The sequence below is a fragment of the Ischnura elegans genome, chromosome 8, assembly GCF_921293095.1.
Source record: "Ischnura elegans chromosome 8, ioIscEleg1.1, whole genome shotgun sequence".
NCBI lineage: Eukaryota > Metazoa > Arthropoda > Insecta > Odonata > Coenagrionidae > Ischnura > Ischnura elegans.
The window spans coordinates 53,352,250-53,374,770 of NC_060253.1; positions in this window are offsets into that span (position 1 = coordinate 53,352,250).

Below are 22,521 nucleotides of genomic sequence, written 5' to 3' on the forward strand. Positions count from 1 at the left end.
TCCTCCTACCACCCCTCCAGCCCCTCTCCGTTTTATCGTCGCTCCCCTTCAAAGTCCGTTACTCAGTTTTCTACCGATCAGTGTATAAATCACTCGTAAATTCACCAAAATATTGGTATTATGTAATGAAATTAATTCACCGCTAATCATTCTGAGCTAATAGAACATCTCGGAAATTTGAAACCTATGCGTAATTAAAAAAAAAGTATCCAATCAATACATTGAGTTATAGAATATTTTGTAGATTAATTAATCCTATCCAAGCCCATGAAGTTAATAACATGTACCGAATACTTTTTCAATTTATATATACAATGGGCATATGGAGTTACGATGGATAGGGATAGTACTGTGCCACGATATCTTTACTTAGCTACAACATGCTTCTCTTATTGAGTTTTGCAAGGATTTAAGGAGAACTAGAGTTAACTCGAAATTATTTCATTCGACAAATAATGCTTCCAAATAATTGCTAGAAGTAAATTATTGTAAGTTTATAATAAATTTAAATAAAATCAAATAAGCCTCCAATTATTTCACCACTACAGCGTTGATACAAGATAAACACCCAACGAATATGCATACATTCTTATGTATGACTTAGGCTAGCGGAATCAAAGGAAACGTGTGAAATGATAAGAAACCATTCCTCGGACAACATATATTTCATGTATATTGTAACCCTTTGCTCGCAAACGCTAGGGTTTCTGCTAACCTAATGTATTACGGAAACACGTAATAAAGATTGTTATTAAAATAATACCGTCCAACCGCAAGGTTCATTTTCTAGCATTTTATTAGCAAACGCGTGAACAGTAAAAATACTCTGGCAACATATTGGTTGAAGCGATTACTGGGCCATATGCGGTTTATTACATGCTTGAACAAATGAAGCGGATTGCGGACACTTTTTCCCCTATTGCGGCGACCCATAGCGATAAATCATTTGGAGCTTTTATTACTGAACTTTTACGTGGGATTAATTGCCTCGCGAATATAGGTTCGGCTGCAATATATTCCCGAAAACCCCTTCACTTCTCCTTTCCCCGTGACAGATGTTGTGGATGGGCCTATTGCTTCCCCTTTTCACCCGACCCCTGCCCTCGAGGCCAACATCTTCACATCCAAAATTAACTCATAATGCGGTCTACGTTCGGTAAGAATTTTATTTAGTAACGGCTTGGCACTTTCATGAGCGCGCTGTCTAGAAATCGACAAATCTCAACTTTTTAATGGGATTCTTTCTAAACAAATAAGCGAATCCAGGTCATCTACGTAGCATTTGTTCTGAATCACATAGCATTTGTTCTGAATATATTGAATTAACGAATTTGTGACGCTGCTTTATTCAAAACTTTTATTAGGCATTATTTTACCGTTTTGCTATGAATTTCAATCCACAATCTTGTATGCACTGCATGCAAGAATAAAAAGGACATTTTTTCGTCCTCCTAAGACCAAATATTTATAGGCCTTCATGGAGTTTATGGTGATCTAATTCAGAGATCGTTGTCACTTGAAATGGTTTACTAGAAAAGCGTTTCGATGTAGGGTTAGTTGGTCTTCGGAGCCTAAGCACTGACCTATACACTATCCCAAAGCTTCTGAAATTCTATTGATCGTTGTCGACATTGCAAGAGAGCCCAGTATGCAGGGATTTGTTAGGCTGGAGAACATAAGTTTTTTCCAACGTAAGACTTGTAAACAAACACTCATCTTTTTATTAACAAATCTCAAATTTTGGAAAAATGGGAGGATGGACCTCACCTTGGTTTAGTCAACTAGCGCTTGATATTCTCCGAGATTTGGCTTAAGGGTTGTTACTTTTCCTTTGAACGCCCACTATCTTTATTTAGCCATGAAAATCTGAATCCATAATCGCAAGGAAAGGATTTTTACTCTAATAATGTGGCTTTATGAAAGTTTGGGGCAAAACGCTCCACCACAAATACCAATCCCCCTAAGTTACCAATTTTCATATTAACTCATAAATATCTCCTTCACCTATATTGACCTGCTAATCGTTGAAACAGAAGTAATTACGGTTTATGTTTGTTATTCATCGAATTCGTCGTCACAAACAGTTTTTTACATAATTAATAAATTTCAATAATTACGCCCATAGACGCTCGGCTAGAGAGAAACTCGGCGTCGGCATTAATCTTCTCCGAACGAAAGGCGTCAAGGGACCACGGTTTAACGTCCAATCGGACGGACGGAGTTCTGCACTAGAAGTGCCCTTCTCAAGGCACTCTAGCAGGGATCGGGCAGCCTCTGATAAATCTATGCCACCCTATCCCTAATATCTTCTTATGAATTACTGAAATCGCACCATTATTTTATGATAACCCTGCATAATAAAATAAAAAATACTCATACACAATTTTGGAGACGATAATACCAACGGCCTAGCATGCAATATAAGTCTTAAATTTGCTATCGTCTTACGATTAAATCTACCCATCTAATGTTAGCATCAAGAAAATCATTCACTTATTCAACCTCCATTCGCCCATCTGCTCTGCTTCTTTTATTCGCCTTGAATATAGCCTATCCATTCTTATTTGTTTCCCTGCCATTCGTATTCTTTACTCCCCTGGAAAGGCTTTATATCTCCTTAATTTCTTCCCGTTCTCTCCATCGCCACTTCTTTTCCTGTTCTTCGGAAGGAAAACGTAATTTACGTCCTCTTCAGGTTGGGAAGGGATTAGGGTTCTACCACTTCATTCTCATCTTCGTTAATGGGTATACCAATTACACTCTCTCTGCCTTTTACGGTGCCTACTCGAATTCTCTTATTCCTCTTAATTATTTCGTTTACATCCTGTTCTTATTTCGTGGCCGTGTTTAGACCACATATTCCGCAAAACATTAATAGAATAGAATTTTAGTACATACATATGTGTAAATTTCCGCGTTATTCTCAAAATCCCATTCTTTCCCTTTACATATTCATGGAATTGGAAGTTCAATGGATTTTGATTTTGACATAAAATGTTTCTTTGATCAGGCAACTTGAATAAACATTTGTGCGGGTTAATTTTAAGGACTGGTGGAGAAGGGCTCTATTTAATGGAGTTTAGAATCCTATAAGAGTGTCCACATTTGATTTTGTGCGACTATGTAACACTTGGCTCACCTCCAATGTCGGAATCCTTCCTTTTAAGGTCGTATGATTCAATATTCTTGCCATTCAAATGTTTTCATCCTTTATATTTCTGATAATGTTTTCTGTTCCTTCCATTATACCATTCCTGTTGAATCGAATCTGTGTCCGCTTCTCGTTCTTGTCTTTTTGTCTTTTTATTTTGTTTTTCTATTTTTACATCCATCTCACCTTAGGAGCATGTCCCCATCACCCCACCGAAAAGATATCGCTTCATCCTTATACCAATACTATTTCTATTTCAAAATTTTTAATAAAAATAACAGAAGGGGTTACTCGTAAAGATGCAATCAGCCATTTCCGTGAAACGTCTGAATCCATTAATTTTACTATTGAATTAAATCGCTATGCATAATATTGTAATTTTATTCTCCATTCCAATACTTTATGCTGTTTATTTATTGAAATATTTAATGTATATCAGTTTTATTTTTTCTCGTATTTTGATAATTGGTATCATTGATGTTAAACCAAAATTACTTTTAAGCTGTGTAATAGGGGGGTTTCCTATTATTTTTTTATTGCCTTAATCGAAAGATTATTACTCCTGGAGTACGTATTTCACGCTTTTAGATTTTTAAATGATAATATCTATTTTTCGCGATTAAATGAAAAGTGAAAATTTTCAAGCGCGCGAAAACGCGACGCGTTAGTAGGAATGATGGGAAATCTCTCCGTACGTCGTATTTCTGGTTCCCCCTCCGCCCGGTGAGGTGACCTTGAGGCGAGGCTTAGCGCTGATACGTCGCAGGCTGCCAGCGGGTAGCCTAGTGCCCTGCCGCCTGGTAGCGCTTGGCTTAAATAAGGATTATTAATACCTTATCGAACGAGGAAAACTTTCCGACCTTAGCCAGTTTTAATAAGTGATTATTAAGACATGTTTCCCTGAGCTCTGCGCCTCATGCATGCATTGGTAACCTCAGACGACGTATAACTCCTATCTTCTCCTATAGAAACTAGGTCCCTGTGACGTCACGTGGAGTGGCATCGCATGGGCGCCAATCTGGCCCTTTTCAAATGAGGATAAAAATGGACCATTGCCATTCGTCTACACCGGCATTTATAAAACGAAATAATTTGTATATTATGAATACACTAATGGTGGGTAACGAATCGCAATTATTGCCTTTTGTTTTCTTTGATGAAGGAAACTACCCTATTAGTGAAAGGTGAATTTTAATTAACAAGGTTTACATCTGTTGGAGTTGATGCAGCTGTGTCTTCTTCGTAATTATTCTCATACGTTTAAAAGAACCTCCAACGATGTCAAAAGGGAAATTTCAGTATGGGTGGCTGGTCTGAGAATATTATGCTGTGCAGTAATTGAGTAGTATGGCGTATTCTTGGTTCCTGCCACGTAGAGTGCCCTTTGAAGTATAGTTTGAATAAAAGAACGTAGTAGGCGGTTGGCGGCTCTAGTTCCTCTTCATAATTTTCATGAGGTCTAACATGAGGAAATTGGGAAGCCAAACCGCATGCAGGAATGAGGCCGTCGACGTGACAACATTATGGTTAGGATTAATACCAATGTCTAGGCGGCTGCGAAGACCACTAATTACATTATTTCTTCAAGGCGTCGTCTGGTACCTTATTAATGCCATCTAGGCTTCGTCATATGTGGAAAATTTATCGCTTTATACTCGTACCACCATGATTTTCATTTTAGAAATTTCTCGGTGGCTCCAAAGTTTACTAGAAGCAGGAATAAATATTTTAACGAAATTATTTAATCATAATTATCTGGTTGAATCATCTATTGCCATGTGTGGAGGCCATGATAACTACTATTAGCGTTTCCGTGAAGCTGAGTAAGATTCTAGCTTCCACATTAATTGTATATTTTCCCATTCGGTCGTCACTCTTTATTTGGCTTGATGTTTTCCAGCAACTTGGTTTGTGATTTTTGCTGGTGGATAAGGAACATCAGGTGAATGCCATACAAGTTTAAATAACGTTAGTTAATTTTCTCTTAATGCTATCTTCCGAGCTCGCTATCTTTATTGAACGTGTATTGTTTATTAAATTTGTAATGATTCCCTCTGAATCTAAGAGTATCATCTCAGATTTTGCCCCGAGTTTATTGGCCATCGATGTCTATTTTGATCAAATATTTACAGTATGGAACGACCGGGTTAGTAATGATGAAATCCTAAGAAGAGTGGGAGAGAAGAGAAGCCTCATGAAAAAGGATATAGAACAACCTAATAGGCCACATCTTGAGACATGATGGGCTGATGAAGACAATCGTCGAGGGACAAGTGGATGGCATTAACGGAAAAGGAAGACCTCGACCTGGAACACGTGAAGAAGGACGTGAAAGAAGAAATACGTAGATGTGAAAAAATTAGCTGATAGGAGAAATGAGTGGAGAGCTGCGTAAAACCAATCCTGGGATTGTTGACCAGTGATTATGATGTACTGCTTTATGAAACCGCTAGTTTCCTATGTCTCTCAGACTTCGGCCGTCTTCATGAAGAAGACGTAAGGCATTAATGTCGAGAATAAGATCTTATTCCTCTTTTTCAGCAGGACGCAAATGAATTGAAATGAAAAATAGATGCCATTAAACGTCTTTTTTCGGGATTGAATTACTGTTCACTTTGATTTTTGACAATGTTTTTTCCCCATTTCTTTTCCGATAGCCTCCCTTACTATTGTTTGTGGCATGAACTCCCTGTCCGTGGTCAAGGTATTTTTGGAGTTTGACTTAAGAAGTCGGGGGTGGTTTGTTTCGGTTCTTGAGCTTTGCAATGACAGATGGCTACGGATTTCACGCCACCTTTCTCTTCAGCGTACGCAAAATTGAGCTAATAGTAATTCTTTTATTGCTACTGAGGACCAATTTCTTTACTTGTTTTCCTTAACAAAGCCATGCTGTTTTCGAAACTTTTGTCACTAACCTCGCTATACTTGCCATTCTCTCAGCACATGCATACGATTTCTCCCACCAAATCCTGCTCATTTTAAATCTCTTGCAGTGATGGATAGCTTTCCCCTTAATTGCCAGCCTTAGCGTGATAGACTTGAGCCACGCATTTTTCCCTGGAAGTAAATATCCACAATAAAGTTCAAGATGGCTGCGCAGTACGAAAAAGGCCAAAAGTGAAACTCCCATATTCTGTGTTTATACGAAAGATTTAAATAATTAGCGATTACATAATATACTCATATAGGTATATAGTTTATTTAAAACAGGATGCTTCAACTTCGAATATTAAATTTTATCTATTCGAATTAAACATGCTAAGAAACGATACCCTAGAAAACAGCCAATCAAGGCACTTGGAAACATCTCATAATGTTAGAACGAAGTTTTCCGTGGTGATTGTTAGATCTCTGCATATTTCTTGGATTTTCTTCCACGTCAGTTAACATCTGATAATCACAGAATTTCATAATTTCTTGGTCGCACGCGCAGATATGTGTTATTCCCCATATTAACTCTTCTCGTTACGTATTTTACTGCCTTAAAAATTATTTGTTATCTTCAATTCACTCGTAATTCACTACTTGCGAGGAAGGAACGAGTATCGTTTGCCGTTGCTTTTCGACTTCGAGGTATTTCTGCTTTTTCCTCCTCGTCGGTGGATTTCAAAGTGCCTCCTCCAGATTGGGGACCTGACTTTTTTCGTTTTCGTGCTCTTTTCTTCCACGTGGAGCGCCTTTTTATTTTTTTGGATATTCCTCTGCGCGCTCCATGGTCACGCCCCAGTGCCGAAATTTTTCGCCAGGCAGAGCGTGTGTTAAATGCATTCGGAGAGAGAGCTTTTCCTTTTGAATTTCGTCCTCTCTCTTCACATTCGGTCGGTGAAATTTTTTAACCTGGCCGTGGACAGTTATTTTTTGTTTTTATGATGTTTCAGAATTATTTAAGTATATCAATCCTATTGGGCTCGGTCAACTGTTAGGTTGATATGAACGTTTTTACTAATTTTTATTACCCGCAGCGCGTAAAATATCGCTGTCTGTTAAAACCTTAAATTGATTTGTGTCTTCAGGTTATCATGTGATGAGTATCTTAAAATTATAGTTCGGGAATAAAATTATATTCAAACGTTCAATAGACTAACCTCAGTCGGAAGTAGCGTTTCAATGTTAATATGTGAAATGTTGTAGACTATTTTTTACGTCATACCTGAGGAAAAAATCCACACAGTTTCGCCTACAAGAATGAATTTTATGCATGGTAACTGTCGGACTGTCCCACTAAGATTTTACTCCACTTTTAACATGTAATTTCTTTCTCCCCTTCACATTTGGTGGGATTTTTGGTCGTGGCTGTGGACTTCAACGGATATTTAGTTTTGTTTTTACGAGATTTCATTTCTTTTTAGTAAATAAAATCTTCTTGTCGCGGTCGTATTTTAGGATGTTACAAACACGTTTAATCATTTTTATTGTCCATAGCGCTGATAATAACGCTGTCCGATAAAAAATGTCATTCTTAAGTACCTTCACTGTTTCTATACCGATTAATAAATATAAAATTTTGTCTCGGAACTAAAATCATCTTCAAAGTTTTAAATGATTGACCTTGGTCGGACGTAAGAGTTTCATAGAATGGAATATTCTAAGTGATCTTTCCCATCATATGTGAGGCACAGAGTTAGGACTTCAAGAACTAGTTCTACGCATAGAAATTATCGGACTGCCCTACTCAGCTTAAAATATGTATTTTCTTCCTCCCACATTCTGTTTTCTTCCTTTCACACTCAGTTGGCGAGATTTTTGATCCCAGTCTTAGACTTCAACGGCTATTTTTCGTATCTAGGATATTTCATATCTCTTCAGTATATCAATTCCTCTTGGTTCGTTGCTATGAACGTTTTTTATTCGCTTTTCATTCTCATAGTGCTGAAAATATGGCTGTCTGGTAATAATATAAATTGTTTTCATTCTTTTTATTTCGATTAATAAACAAAATTTTGGCTCTGAAAAAAATTATTCCAAGTCCCAAGAAAGTGTTTTTAGTGATGGAAGAAGCAGGCATAAAATTAATAGTTGGAGTCCTAAATTCTGTGAAATTTTGTCTTGGATATGATGGGAAATTCACTCAGTATATTCCACTCCATCAATACTTGGCCTCCTTTCCTGTTTTAGATTCACAACAATCATCTTCAAACTTTCAAATGACTAGCTGTGCTTAGAAGCAACGTTTTCATGGTGTGTAATATTCTATTTTTCATCATGCTTGAGCTAAAATTGCACACATTTATGGTCTTAAAGAAATTTTTATGCATGGAAACCATCTAACTGTCCCTGTAAGAGCTTTAAATAAGTAATTTCTTCTTCCCTCTATACATCGGTCGGAATGATTTTTAATCCCTCGGTGGACAACGGCTATGTAATGTTCGTATCCATTACATTCCATTACTCACCAGTATATTAAATTCTCTTAGTGCAGTCGTCTCTTAGGATGTTACTAAAGTGTTTATTTATTTTCTTACCCACAGATCTGAGAATAACGCTGTCTGGCATTGAAATATAATTAATGAGTATCTTCAGTGTTCTTATTTCGAATTAACTGGGAAATAAAAAGAATCAAATAAAATTTTTCTTTTCCCTAACACATCTCCATACTTTCAAATGAAAAACCTTGGTTTGAAGTAACGATTTCATGGTGTAGAATATTAAGCGATTTTTTTCACCACGCTTGAGGCAAAACCCCACACAGTCACACCTTTAACGTTTAATTTTAGGCACGAAAACAATATGTCTATCCCCCATCTGCGAGACTTATTTATATCCCATACTATCCTTACGACACTAGTTCACATGTTCACATGGCTGATTGAGTGTGGCAGAAGGTTCCCATTTGAGAGCCCGAATGTATTTTTATGTCGATGATCATAGGAAAATTCATTGGAGCATTTTCCGTGTTTCTGAGGAGAATATTCCGCAGTTTATGATCAATTGAGTACTTTTTCATTGATCAGAGTGCTTCGAATTTATAAAAGTACTTAATTTAAGTGCCGAATGCAAAATAAATGCCTTAAGGATCAATTATTTCACATTTTTCGGTTTATTTATATTTAATTAAAAATATGAAACACCTCAAGGATGTCATTTTCTGTTTTTTAAATAATGCACGTTGACGGCTATTGAACACGAGTTATTTTATTCCCTCTGAATTATTTTTGTTTAGTTTGGTGTACTGTACGCACGACATAAAAAAATTACAGCAGATTTGATGTTGTTCTTTGATTAGGAAGCATGTTTTATCTTAATAAATGTTATCGTGATTCAGCTGCATTACACACCAATGGTAAAAATGGGTGAAAAGGACTCTTGTCGTTGTTCAATTGTTATGGTTTATGAGCTTAAAATTATATTTTCTGCATAAAATATTATTAATAATCATAAAATTAATGGTAATAAATGGCAGAGTGCTTTTGAATTATTAAGCCATGCTGTTTAGCTGTAAAACTGCCACTAAAGTATAAAATACGGATTACAAACGTTTGGAATAGGTAATGAAATCAGTGGAGATTCATCGCAAATTTATCGCTGCGTTGCACTCCCGTTCATCATCGTACCTGCATATGGCGGCAATGCCTTCCTCTCCATCATCATTTTCTTTTCCCTGACACAAGGCAGCCGCTCTTGAAATTGCCGTGCAATCTGAATGGACCGCGGGAACACGGGGTCGGCTTGGGTCTCATTCGAGTGCTCATCCGTGAACGGATTTTGGCAACCGCAGTCGAGCCGAGGTCGGCGTCTCCTCACTCTTCCCTTTTTTATTCTCCATCTCCCTCTCTCTCTCTGCAGCCGGGATTACTCTATATTCCACATCTCTTTCCGCTTCTCTTGAGTCTGCATAGAAGCCGTGCTCTTTAAATGAGCTCAATTGAAGAAATGGGCGTAAGGAAACGCTGAACTCGTGAATATTTGTTATCTCCACTCAAAAACTGAAACGGTGACAAATTTTCTAAAGAAAATATTTGAAGACAGAACACAAAAAATAATTTTAAATGCAACAATTTGAAAAGCTTACCCTAAAGCTATGGTAACTACTTGTATCGCTATTATTAAGGTAGTTCTCAGTAATGAAAGTGGCTCTAGGCGATGATTTCTTACTCTCGACTGCATACCTTTTAAATGTTTTGTTTTCTATGAAAATAATCAGTTTCAACTCTGACATAAAGAGGCAGATATTTTGTTGACGATTAGTTGAACATTATTTATTCAATTGGATATCATGTTACCAAAAATGCAGTCGCTAAAAAACAATGCCTACCTTCTAAACTCAAAATTATAAAATTAATTGCCTCTTCAATTTATTGTTGTGTTTAACCTTTAAAGCAATATTTATGCTTTTTAAAGTATTTAGTTTGTCAAAAGTATCAAATGTATGACCATAGCGTAATTTATTAATTTGATTACAGCTATATAATACCCGTTGGCTTTTTCTCCTAGCATCTAGCGTAGGTACTATCGCGTTAAATGAAAAGCGTAGGCTACTTTGACTAGTGTTTTAGGCCTAAACGCTCTGGCGCCCTCAGTATAATATTGAGAGTGGTCCGAAAATCGTCGCATTGGAAGAAGTAAGCATAAGACTAAACAAAATTCTTCCTTGGAGGAATCATAACGCGATGATGTCCCCATAATATTGCAGCATCTATATCTACATAATGCCCCGCAAGCTGCCTAAAAGGCGTGTGGCAGGCGGTGTTAGGACACCAGCCGTTTACAGCTAAAAAAATGAAGTGCTCTAACGAGGAGGGGACTAGTGTTTATTAAAGTCCATTATGGTTCGGGGGAAAAACGAATTCCCATATCTATCCGTTCGGCAAAACATCTCTCTTCATTTATCGCTTCTGTCGGACCTGGAAATAGAGTGTGACTCTAATTTTATATATCTATAGTGTGGCTCTTCTAGATATATCTATGTTGTGGCTCATGTTCTCTGTGTCGCTCTTAAAGATGCCCATTCTAAATTGTTCAAGCAATCTAAGCCTACCGCGCAGCCTCCGAGTCTCCAACGGCTATGAACACATACGAGAAATGATTTTTAAAGAAACACTGCCAGATTATCTACCTGTGCAATTTTAACGATTGTGCTTAAGGGGTGGGAATTAGCAAATTAGAAGCCTGTGAACGTAATTGAAACCTGTTGGAGGCTAGCCGTTCAAGAGTTTTTTTTTTGGTAACTCTGTAACCCGATGGGAAAACAGAATATCTCCGTTGCTCCAGCGGTGTTTTTTTTCTCCAAAGAATGGATACAAAAGAAGTCGGAGACACAAAAGGAGATGAGAAAATTCCATCGGAAATCCGTCAGGTCCATCCTTTGCTTCCGCGATGAGGGATTGTGGGCATGGGTGGGCTTCGTTTCATTAATCCCACGTAGCGGATGGGTTGCAAACTCGCTGTCGCGAATATAAAGGCGCGACGCCCAACAGCCTGGCTAAGAGTGGCAGCTGAAGCACCGCGCCGAGGTATTCCATTACGATGACGCGTTTCGTTTCTTTCTCGCGGCGAATACGGAGTAACGACCAAAGGATTTATTTTAATGTGTTGATTCCATTATCAGCCTGTCTGAGATTAGATGACTGCAGTTGCCTCGATATTCGCACTTCAATATTACTTCAATATTCATCGACATCTACATAATACCCTGCGAGCCACCTCTAGAGTGTTTGGCAGGGGGTGATCAATCACCAGCATGCAGCATGCAATTGGACTCCCGCATGCACACCACACAGTCCAAAAAACGTCACACATACTAACAAATTATACTACCATTATACTACTATATTTTCTGGATTCTCATGTGCTCTCTTCAAGAAAAGGCGACTTACATAGAGAATGCTTGATATTAGAAAATACTTGCTTGATCAAAGCCATAATGGCTGAAATTAATGGCTCTTGTACTGGTGCGTTTTTTATGCCATGCTCGTCATTAACAATAGAAATGCAGTAGGCTTGAAAATGATCACGTCACATTTTCTCTTCTCTTTTTTTCACGCTTATTTTTAAAAACTATGGATTTGCCTTTTTATTCTCATGAATTGAGCCTTCGTCTCCTCTTACGACGTGTTACCCTCTTTTAGCTACGGTATTCGTAATAGTTGTGGTAGTGGTAGTTGGTGTGGGGTCACCTAAGGTCATTAGTACCTCGCGCAATCTGACTGCATCAAATGTTCCCAATTTAATTGGGCAGCAGTTAATGATTATGTATGAAAATTAATGTTTTACGTATATTAATGAATTTAAAATACCAGTTACCCCGTCTCTGTGTGATGTTCATTGGTATAGCCTGGGAATTTGGCAGAGTGGGGCTGTCGGACCAATCCAGGACCACACCCCATCCAGAAAATCTCTGGGTATACCCACTTCGATGAGTGTTTTTTGCTCCGTAAAAATATGTCAATGGAACTTTTTAGAAGCTTGTGGAAGTATAATTTGTTGTTTAACTTAGTATTATGAAAGTGATTTTTTTCGATTTTAATTTTTTTGTCTGCGGAGAGACGAGTTTTTTTTGGAGAGGGCCGGGCTATAGCTCTAAATATTGACTCGACACTTCCGGTGCTATGAGTGAAATTTAAACTACACCACAGTTTTCCTGGGCCTGAGTTGTATGAAATCCACGATTTTGTTTTGCTTTTAGGCCATAAATATGATTTTAAATTACTAATGTTTCAAAATCCACTCTCTTCTACCTCCACACCCCCACATCAACCTCAAAGAGGTAGAGCGTACAATTTTTCAGCGCATTCAGTATAGTGGACAGCAGCACTATGATTGGTCCTCGGAAGAATTTTTCCAAGTTTCATGCTTACTTCTTCAAATGCGACGATTTTTTTCTAATTACCCATAGCAGCATAGCCCACGGCGTGCGCCGGAGCGTTTAGGTCCAAAATGCTGGATGCCCAGGAGATGGCGGTACTTTTTATATCTAGAGCAGTAATATATACTCTGTGATCTAGAGCTTTAGAACGGGTCCCCTGCGGTACTCCCCTAGATATGTCCTTGGTGATGATTCACCGTTTCCGCTGGAAATGGTCATTTTTACCCGTCATGGAAATTTGTTATTCCGAAGCGAAATATGTTCATACTCCCTACTCCGAACTTGCGTTCAAAGAAGCAGTAGTGTCGCTCACGCTAGGAGCGATTGATCCCCGCCACCGGTAATGGCGTACGAAAAATTCCATGGCTCTAGTGTTGAGGCAAATAGTAGGTTATGACGCATTTATGCGGCGAAAATGAATCAAATTTTTATCGGGTCATGCACATGTCGGCATAAAGTCATGCTCCACACGAGACCTTGAAGAAATATAGAAAAAATGCCAAATGAATCAAGGCCGAGCAAGAACACTGGGTAAACATATAAATAACGACAGTTATTTATTTTTACGTGTTTTATCAAGTGTGATATGGACTTCTAGATCAGACTTGATACATTACAGTTTTCTCACCCAAGGCGTGGGAGGCGTGGCAAATAAAAATATCGCTATATTTTCTAAACTCTTGAAGTCAACGAAAGTTTTTCCTAGGAGAGTTAAAAGTAATTTCATGAAGTCATTGAGTGAAGGAAAAATATGACATAATACGGAACTTGCACATTGCCTCTGTACCCTGCCTCAAAAAATTATATTTCGCGGAGAAGTTAAAAAGGTAGTAAGGGATCATAGTCTCTGGGGAAAAAATATTTCCCCGAGTGATATTAGCGACGGAAAATAGCGGTTTCACACATGGACGTAGGAAATTTCTACTCCACGTTCCAATCCTCGAATCAAGATTTTGAAGACGCGGCAAAAGGTGGAACTTTTTGGCAGTTCTTGCTGGTCACCCATGTAGACAACGTTAGACCATTGATGTCCCTTCAAGAATATTGATGAATTGCTCTAAATGAATGTCGCAAGTTATTTCGGCGTAATGACTGCTTAAAGCGGCGAAAAATAAAATTGCTCACAACTCATACCATCCATTAAGGACTAATAAATACTAGATATGTACCTGTGGCGTAACTAGGAATATTCTTTGGGAGGGGGGATGGGATGGCCTAGGATGGCGACCACCCAGGACATTCCGGCAAAAGTTTTGAAAAATGACATGTCTGGAAATCATTATCATTACATCATTTTGACACTAAAAATTTAACTTTAAACTGATGTAGTTTTTAAATTTCAACTCTATACACTAGGCCCAACCTTGTATCTCTTAATTTAAGTCAAAAGTTGAAGGATTGCAAATCCTAAATGTAGTTCTTCACCATTTAGAAAGTCTCGCACAATAGGCCACAATGTAAGCACTCCATATAGCAGCTATTCGTGAGATGTATCGGTTATATTAATTGAATGATAATAGACCATTGTTCACAGCTACTTAACTTGACTGCATTTGACTTCGATTTGCATTTGGTTATGATTTGTACCTGTTTTATAAATAGGGCCACCGTCCACAAATCTATCTTTTAGTTCTACCAATTGTCATGCGTCGGCTCGACCGGTCGTTTTGGCTAAGTAATACCAGTTTAAAACTAGAGGTATCGTCCTCATATTTTCAGAGAATAAGTAGACAGATACAAGCATATGTCTGTATCTCAAATTTAAACATTTTTCTTCGTTATTTCCTCACGTGTAAATTTTTCCTGCATTTTATATTCAAGAAAATAGTTCTCTACGTAGGAATTTGTCGCAGCTATATTTTAATTCCATTTTTTTTAATTTGCGGGTCAATCAAATCTTGGCATCGGTGCAATTTCTAGATGAAAACAGGTTTTTGTTTTAATTGAGTGATTCGTCACCGAAAGTGATAGAGCACGACCATTAGAGTGGGAGTGATGCTTCTTGGTTACGTAGTCGCATTTATTTAAGCTCTTGCCAAATATGTTTGTAGTTAAACATCGTGCAAGTGTTCCCTGGATTTGAAACCTCAGGCTACGTGCCTTCCCGAAGTAAAAGACTCCGCCAGAGTACTCATGGGACGCATGCAGTTAAGGACCATGTGGTACTTAAAGAAAGCTCGCGGGTTGCTCCCTCCTTGGCCGGGATGTGCTGAGATAGTAAGTCCGGAGCTTGAGTCGCCTTGAGAGAGAGTTGGCGCGGAAGTCTTTCTGGCTGGGAGGGCACGTGCTAGCGACCGAGTTTCGCTGGAGAAGCGCGCAAGGTGTTGCTTACGATTGAGATATTCCGATTTACTGGATTATGAATGAACGGATGAAAGTTTATTAATGCTCTGAGTCTTCACATGAGAGCAAATAAAAACATATACAATTCCAAGAACGAAAATACCCCTGGCACAATTCTTTTTGCAATAAAAAGCACAGAAAAATACACAGAAGCAAAATTACCCCTAGTAAACAATGAGAACATGCAGAAACAAAAAAGAGGAAAATCTGAAAAAAAATCTTAACATAACTTGTGATAAATAAATAAAATAAATAATATAGTTTACTCACGTAATTCATCTCGGTGTTAGTAACTAAAGAGCTTTTCATTGAAAATGGATAGAGAAGAGGAATCTTTCTTAAATGAAAGCAGGGAATTCCAACGATTACTAATAGTATGAAAAAAGAATTGAGGTAAGTGTGTGTAAGAGGTATAGGACGTAGGAGGTGGGGAAGTGGGAAGGGTCAGTTGGAGTGGTTCTAGAATCAGAACAATTTTGTTTTAACATTGGAGTAGGTTATGCTGAATATTAAGTTTTAAAGAGGGTAAAAATAAATGATCCAAATTAGTATTTCCTACACGGAAAAAAAAGATTTGATTAAAACTATCGAACTGCTGTGGCCATTTCGTTAACAATTACCAAATCAGTTTGATAGAATTTATCAAACTGGTTTGGTAATAATTACTGAATTTTTCCATGTGCCATATGAACCCAAAAGTTTGATAAATTTCATCAGAATTCGATAGTTCTAACTAAACTTTTTTTCCGTGTACGAGAAGAGGTTCTAAGCCATAACAAATGGGATGGGGGATTTGATGGGAGATTTAATTACCTTTACAAAGGTCAAGGACAAATCTAGTGCAGGAAGTTAAGAGCTTCTGTAGTTCAGTTCAGCAGTCGTGCAAGATCGGAATGTTTCGAGCGACGTCGTCAAAAGAGGTGGGACCTGCGACAAACAGCGGATGTGGGATGGGGAGAGGGAGAAGCCATATTTTCTCAAAAGGCTTTGTCATTGAATGTAAATGAAATACTGTCTCGAAAACCCTCTTACCACTTGGCAACACAGCTAACTTACGAAACGTACACCACTGAGGTCTTAAAGCGATTGAATTTCCCGGAGGCCAGGCTCCGTCTATCGCATTTTGATTGGTTTTCAGGAAGTCACGTGTCCTCCACCATCGCCCCTCTGAAAAACTTGGGCCCGCCTCTCAGTCGCAAAGATATTTGAAATGAACTCTAAGTTCATGTAACCAGCACATCTAAGAGGATGATATGATATTCTATTCCGGATAAGTGAAATAATATTTTCGCTATGTTTATCTTTCTTAGAATTAATTTATCAATATAGAATCCATCTCCATCAAAAAGCATCAATATTTTTTTATTATTATTATTAGACACTTTTTACCCTCCTGACGTTTTATCTGACCACTCTGGACTAAATTTAGTGCCGCGATAAAGTCTCAATCAACCATTGAAGTGTAATTAATTGGGTTAGACATGATCCAATCCGCGAAATCACGAATTCACTGCAGACTGTGGATATACATAAAAATAGGATTAGTCATGCCTCAGCGGATTACATGCTACAAGCCACCGGTGAAATTACGCGTTTTGCTGAGAGCGGATGCAAATTTTTCAAACTGGTGGTGATGGAGAATATATATAATATCATTTCCAGCGAAGTTAGCTGGATTGAAATTTCCCTGGGGCAATGTAAAGCTGTTATCGTTAGCGATAGACATACTGTTAGCTATTATGATTTTAGAATCGTAGAAACTCGGGATGGATTCACATGCAATTACGTGCGCCATTTTTATATTTGCATCTGGGACCCACATATTGACTTAACCAGGGATTTGGTAGCTTTTCAATGCTTCCCGGTCAAATTTTCCTTCGGGAATGGCTACGTGATACTATAATTAGTTTCTACGCGATATTTTTTTATAAATTAAAAATTCTATTACACATAATCCGTTAAAGGCTAAATTGACGATTTGGTTTCATTGTTGTGCGGCTATCACCTTATTTTATTAATAATTAATGGTCAGCACAACATACTTGATTTTCCTTGCCAAGGGTGACACCTTAGGCATTTCATTTGCCTGAAATATTTTCCGAGGTAGTGATTTTGTTTAGGTATTTATACAAGTGCAAAAATACTACCTAAAGAAATGGGGAAACAGTGTTCCTTTAATGAGACATACTATGGAAAAAATCCCATCTAGTCTTTGAATATCGATTGAAATCCAGTGAATGATGTGTTTGTAGAAGAGGAAAAAATAGATAGTTCGGGGAAAATGATTAATTGAATGAAAAATTAAGACATGAAATACTTGAAAGATATCTCTTCTTGGAAGGAAAATTAATAGCGGACCAGGAGGTCCTTATCATCAGATTGGTCTGCCATGGCCACCTAGTCCTTTAGTCAGCTGAAAATCGAATTTTGGCGCCGGTTGGCTGAGGATTAATTAATTCCCTGTCGCTCGCACAGGGATGCCCCATTAATCTCTCCCAATTTTTCCAATCGCTCGTGTCTATACCTCCCGCCTGTTGTTTACGCGACCTTGTGGAGGGACTATACTGGTCTAATATGGGCTCTTGGTCACATAATGATTTTTATAACTTTTAGTGGAGAAGCCTGGCCGGAAAAAATATCTATAAATTGGCATGGGGGAGGGGTGATCGGCTTCTAATTCTAATTCTAATGTCATAGTTTTTTGTGGTGAACTCCTCCGAAACGGCTGAACCAATTCGTATGTAATTTTTTGTGTGTATTCAGTAGGTCTGAGAAAAGGATGTAAACAATTTTTTTTATTATTTCCTAGGTCCCATGAGGCCCTGAATCATTTCCATAATAAATACATGTAAAGCTCGTTATTAATGCCTGCAGACCTCTTTTCTTTTGCAGATTTAAATTATTCTGTGAGGCAAAATTGACGATTTGGTTTCATTGGTGTGCGGCTATCTCCTTATTTTCTTAACGATTAATATTCAGCAGAACATACTTAATTCTTCTTGCCAAGGATGACACCTTAGGTATTTCATTTTCCTGCAATATTGGCCGAAGTACGGTTTTTGTTTTAGGTATTTATATAAGAGAAAAAATACTCCCTAAAGACATGGCAAACAGTGTTCTTTTAGTGAGTTATACTAAGGAAAAAATCTATTGATGTGTCAGAGTGAATTTAAGCAAAATGGATCTCAAGGGCGAGGGTTTCCAAAAGTATAGGGAGCCGAGTACCTATAAGTTGGAGGGAGAAAAGCCAGGAGGGCTAGTAGAAATTTCTGGTGATGAAGGCGACCAGATTGTAGAGGGTAGTAAAACTGACGGTAGGCCAGAAGGTGAAGCGTCAGGTAGTTTGGTAAACGCGATTGAGATGCAGAAGTTGTTTGCTTTACTTGCGAAACAAGCGGAGGAGAGTAGGAATAATTTACCAAAGAAATTTCATGAGCAAGCCGAGGAAATGACTAAAAAATTGAAAACAGGCAGAAAAAATTGATAAGCAAGCGGAGGAAAGTAGAAATAATTTTGCAAAAATTGATTGGCAAGCGGAGGTGAGTAGGAGTAAATTTGCGGAATTAAGAGAAGAGATGGACAACAAACGCACATTTTCCCCGTAGTTAACTTTTAAATTACCTTATGATTTACGCTGCTGTCATTGATGCATCTTTGGTTTTAGAGACAATTTTACTATCACCGATTCAATCCCTATTATTATATAAGTAGTGAAAAAAACTTTCGAATTTATCAAGAAAAGAAGGAAGCCAATATTTTTTTGTGATCATACACCGTTCTTTTTCCTCACTGCTCCTTACGTGCCTCTTAAATTTGATCAATGCAATTATAATACCATTATTAGGTAGACCTATCATGTCATAGCATTATTTTGCAAGTCTTTTTTTATGTATACATTACCCATTCATTTTTAGGAGTTAAATTTAGAAGTGCGATTTAAAATTACAGAATATCTAGCAAAATATAGTTTTTCGCTTAAAAATTCGAGGCAGTCTGAATCCCAAAAAAAATATTATGTATTTCGCCGTTGTTTTGTTTTGAAAATACACGACACAAAAGTTCAAAGAGACATTCTCCAAGAATTCGACAAAAGTAATAAGCTGCCGGTCAGTAGAAAAAAAACCTGCCTTTGTGAATTTGTCACCTGAATACTGAAGTCCAAAGGCTAAAATAATGAAGAGTATAAAAGCTGGGCTATTTGTTTGAGTCCAAACTAAAATCTAGGTCGTGCGTGCTCGACCTTTTTACGCCGATCGAAATAAATAACAATGGCCGAAGAATTCTCTTTGAACGACTTCTTGCTCGTTATCGGCATTGCACTTTTTATTCCTATTAGTTTTCTCTCTCGCTGCATCGTCATCATTTGATGCTGGCGCGTTTCATTTGCGTGTGTGCAGAGTTGACTCATTTCTTTCTGGGAAGGCTTTTCGTGGTGATATTGTACCGTTACTATTTTCGTCTGTTTGGTGCAAAGTGATGCTGAAAGTTTTCGCCGCTTCTCTCCTGTTTCAACTGCTATTTTCTCGTACTGATTCATTCCTTTGCATGATCCAGATTTTGTCTTTTGGATCCCTCCCAGCTAATTTTTCGACAGCATCACATATTTCGCCTTTATTGACTTCGGCTCCTACTGAAGAGTGCCTACTTGCATATTGTACCCGAAATATTTTTGGTATGGGGATGGGGGGCGGTGTAGTGCATTTTTATCTGATAATTTATGTACCTATGTGCCGTGAACTGAAATGTATCATCATTGATTCAAACGATTGTTGTATTGTTAAAAACTAATCTTTTAAATGTAACTAAAGAGGTTTCCTTGGTGTTCTACTGGGTCGCTACTATTGTTGCATGTCTGTATGAGAAAAGGTTGTTTGTTTTCATCAATATCGTATCTAGCGTGGGCAGAAACAGAAAAAAATGGTGACCAGTTGGAATATTCGAGTGCCTCCAACTACCAATGTATTCCAAAAAAACCATTTATGTTTCTAGTTATCTCTTAGGAAATCGGAAAAAAAACAATTTTGTCCCAGTTTCAAAGTCACTTCAAATTTTTAATGTGCTAATATTTCCCGGATAATGTCAAATATTAACTTTTATTAACATAAATAAAAGTTATCGAGCAAGGCGAGAGTAATTTTCTCTTAACATGCGTATTTAAATTTACTTTTTGCTTACAGATCTTACCTAATTCCAGGACTTATTCTTACCACCATGCATGAATCAGCACAGAACGTTCTCATCCATTGGCACGGTAGCTGCTACCGCTTCAGCATCTTCTGAGTTATCATCAGCGCTTCCCGTTCTCCATCACCTAATCGAAAGTAAGTGACAATGACTTCAAACATAGCCGTTGCAATAGCATCACTGTGTCTTTTTTTCCTATTTTATCGTCAGCAGCGAGAAATAAAAAAAATGGAGTTGCATTTTCCTAAGCCTACTGACAACATGAGTCGATACTTTCAACTTGACGATGCCTTGCCTTGCGTTTAACTCTATTTTCCCGTCGATTCCGGCGAAATCAAACCAAGTTAAAAGCGAAATATTATTATTTTCTAATGTGTTGAAGAAAAAAACGCTTGTTCTGTACACAAAATCGTAAATCTGAGCAACTAAACATGTGCAGATGTGAGGAGGAGATATTTTCTCAAACTTGATGGGCATTGTTTAAGAATAATCTTTCATTCGATGGTCTTTGGTACATTTTTTAACACTTGGCGCATGCAGGATTCACATAAATCTTTAGTTTCCTGGGATTGAAAAATTTTAAGTGATTTCTACGGAAAACAGGTTATTGTCATTAATATGTAGAATTTGGAGAATACCGACGCAGTATTTATAGACTTTTCCATTCTTGTTACGCTCTTTCACCTCTTCAAGCTTTTTTCCTATTTTAAAGCTGGTCCTAGCCTCCCTTCTTTTGCTGCATACCAGTATCTTAGTTTTCTTTTTGCATGCCAAATATATTTATGGTTTTCTCGACAAAATGCGTGCTCCGCTTGAAGTGTGACTACTTCTCATGACGGTGAGATCACTTCAGAATGAAATATATCGCATGAAAAAGGAAACATGGCTTTGAAGGCGTGGCGAAGGAAGTCTTAGATCACCCGTACCCGCCTCAATACGCGCCAGGGTGCTTGTGGCATTTTGCTGCGAGTGAGACCCCATGATATATGTACAACGGCCTATAACACTCCTGCGCTGATCGGTGATCGGAAATGGGCCGAGCTTTAGTTTGATTTATCTCTCTTCACTAGTGAAACTGTACCATTTATCTAAGTGGTAAAATTCTCAGGAAGGATCTAGAGTAAATTTTTAACAGAAATAAATGCAAAGGAAATGATCAATTTATCATTTTGTATAAATTGCTATTTATTTATGATCAAGCGTACGGGTTACGGCAGTGAGCTTAAATTTAAAGGGCGCGCGGGTTGAAACGAGGGGTGTGCTCATTCAGATGTGATATGACATTAATTTGGAGTCTTTTATTCAGCGTGATAGGTAGCATTAGCGACGGATATTCATCACACGATTCATATTTCAAAATTATTTTTGACCTTCATTAAATGATGCTTGAGAGAGCGATTCCTGTATTCCCATATTTTATTATCTTCCTAGCGCACATCAAAATAATGCCTAAACGAAATAATTGAGCTATTGTGTTATATTTTTCGTATTAGAAGTGTTATTTTATGCGTGAAGGTGATTTCCACCTACTTGTCTTAATATTTGAACTCTTATCGATGTTTGAGGGGGTTGCTCATAGCTTGAAACGAAGTGTTAGTCGTTTGATAAAAATTCAAAAATATGACCTTTATATTTTATACCATCCACAAAAAGTAGGTATTCTGATCTATATTTTTTATGTATATTCCATGTAAATGTCCACATTTTTACGCAGTCTCTTATGAAAAATGTTGAGTACTGCTAGAATATAAACGTCACTTTGAAAAAAGTATTATCTAAAGTAAACCATGAGAGTTGAAATGAAAATAAAATTTTAGGATCGTAACCGTGTTAGTTTTTCAATCATTAACAAGCTTTTCCAGCAATTTAAGTAAAATCACGACAACATGAAAATGCTGCTACGTTGACCGTAAAAAAAACTGCTCGAATACCCGAAAAAAGTGTCAACTTATTTATACGTGGAATGAATAGTCTACATTCTTGTAGCTTAGATTTGTTATTTTAACCACGATAGGCAATTTTTTTTTCAAATTGCATGTAC